The 2,500-nt window shown below is 55.0% G+C and overlaps 1 pseudogene; it reads right to left on the bottom strand.

Annotated features, from left to right (window-relative positions):
- The window catches only part of LOC148207176 (18S ribosomal RNA), a 1,806-nt pseudogene extending 1,241 nt beyond the window's left edge, over window positions 1-565 (bottom strand).
- Window positions 566-2,500: the final 1,935 nt, after the last annotated feature.

Raw genomic sequence — 2,500 nt, 5'->3', positions numbered from 1 at the left:
CCAATTGATCCTCGTTAAGGGATTTAGATTGTACTCATTCCAATTACCAGACTCGAAGAGCCCGGTATTGTTATTTATTGTCACTACCTCCCCGTGTCAGGATTGGGTAATTTGCGCGCCTGCTGCCTTCCTTGGATGTGGGTAGCCGTTTCTCAGGCTCCCTCTCCGAAATCGAACCCTAATTCTCCGTCACCCGTCACCACCATAGTAGGCCACTATCCTACCATCGAAAGTTGATAGGGCAGAAATTTGAATGATGCTTCGCCGGGCACCGATGGCGGCACGATGGCCGTGCGATCCGTCGAGTTATCATGAATCATCATCAGAGCAACGGGCAGAGCCCGCGTCGACCTTTTATCTAATAAATGCATCCCTCCAGAAGTCGGTTTTGTTGCACGTATTAGCTCTAGAATTATACGGTTATCCGAGTAGCAAATACCATCAAACAAACTATAACTGATTTAATGAGCCATTCGCAGTTTCACAGTCTGAATTAGTTCATACTTACACATGCATGGCTTAATCTTGAGACAAGCATATGACTACTGGCAGGATCAACCAGGGAGCATTCCTACACGACGTCGCGACCGCCGCCCGCCACCGCACGACAACGCCTCCCCTTCCTAGCTACAAGAGGGGCGACGCGACGATGGGCGGCAGTGCGGGCGCGGGCGTCATTCGTTCGGGCTTTCAACGAGCGGGCGAGCAACGGCAACACGTGCGTCTGGGGTTCGACCCCCGAGCGCACGACGCCATGCCACCACCGAATGCACTGCATCCGAGAGAGCGAGCAACCGACGCCGCGGGCCGCCACGAGCCAAGTGCACTGCACGGCCGAAGCGGAGCGCGACGCGGGCTTCGAGGTTCGTCGCGCACCCCGCGAAGGGTGCCGACAGAAAGGGACCGACCGACGAGACTCGACGCTTCCATCGCGCGAGGTAAACAATGCAAGAAAACCGATCCACATTGCGGCCACTCGAAGTACCACACTACTACTTCGGGGCACGTCGAATCAATGAGGAGGAGCCGTGCCGACAGTTCGATGCCCGAGCACCCAGCCTGCCGACCCAACCTACCGAATCAATCACCACTCACGCGCCGTACGTCGACAACGGACCCGGGCGACACCCCACTATTCGCCCCCTCCGCCGAGCCGAGGCACGGCGGGGGCGCGAAATCGTCGGGCAAAGCCGAGCCCGCAACGTCGTGCGCGGTCCCTCACTTCCTTCCTTCCTTCATTTTGTTGCAGGACACGAGCCCTTCCATCGAGTGGGGGAGCGAAGGCGGGCGATCTCGTCTCACTCAAAGCAAGCGTGCCGCGACTATGCATGCCAGGCTATTTCTCATCTTCGAAAGGCAACCAACGAAACAGCCACGTGCAATCATCGTCAAAGCAGCCCACCTCGAGTTCGACTCGACAGCCCGCGAGCGTCACCCCCCCGCCCGATGGGAGGGGCTCGGGTATCCGTCCGATCCGGCCGGAAGCCGTTGGGGCGTGGGCGGCATCGACAATCGGCATCGCGCATTCCGACGTCCGTCTTGCAAGCGCTCTGCCAACTGCCCATCCCGCCCACGACCGACCGACGCCGACGCCGAGGCCCAAGCATGCCACCGCCCCCGAACGGGATGGAAAGACTCGCTTGGAGCTCGAGAACCGACCTCGGAGCGGATGCCCCCGCAACGGAGAGCGGCACAGCAACATCCCACGCCCAACGAGGCTCATACCGAGCGCCCATGGCACCCGGCCCCACCCCATCGAGCACGGTCCGACGCCGTCCCGCCCCCCACCCCGGGCCTCCGACCGCCGTGACCACGCCCCAAGCAAATGCCCCTGACATCGTGCATGCTGCTTGGGGCGTGGGCGCAGCCATATAGGGAAGCCCCGTGCCATGCCCAAGCAGGCATGTCACCCCCCCCCTATATAGTACATTCTAAGGCATTTTTGGTCTGGCAGGCGTGAACATGCAAAGTGGCGAGGAGTCACTCGATCAAAAATCTCAAGTTCTAGGATGTTTAATCCATAAACTTTGTTGATCTATCATTCGAACATTCAATGAGTCTAAAAAACAAGTTTCATAATTTTTCAACCAACACGTTATTTTTTATGAATTTATGAATTTTTTAAATTTAAAAAAAATTAAAAAATAACTAGATGTTGAGAAAAATTCTAATTTTCTGTGGGCAGCGTTCTTTTGTGATGTTTAGGTCCCAGAAAAAATTTCTCAGATCAATCGAAGTTTTCTAGATATATTTTCTACAATCTTGAGGTGTCGGGTGGCCATGGGCGGGCATGGTGGACTTGGTGGATGCAGCATGCCTTCTGGTTAGTAATAGCCTCCACGTTACATGGAAAAAATTGAACAAGTTTGATAGCACTAAGCGGATGTGTCATTCCTTTGCCTATCTTATAACAACCACGACACTAAATAAATGAGTTTTATGTGTTGCGAGGGACGAAAAAAGCAACGAATGACGTAGTGTATTGTGGCAGCAAGGCCAC

The sequence above is a fragment of the Momordica charantia genome, unplaced genomic scaffold, assembly GCF_013281855.1.
Source record: "Momordica charantia cultivar OHB3-1 unplaced genomic scaffold, Mcharantia_2.0 BLBB01000177.1, whole genome shotgun sequence".
NCBI lineage: Eukaryota > Viridiplantae > Streptophyta > Magnoliopsida > Cucurbitales > Cucurbitaceae > Momordica > Momordica charantia.
The sequence above is the reverse complement of the archived record's forward strand: the minus strand, read 5'-3'. Positions and strand labels throughout refer to the sequence as shown.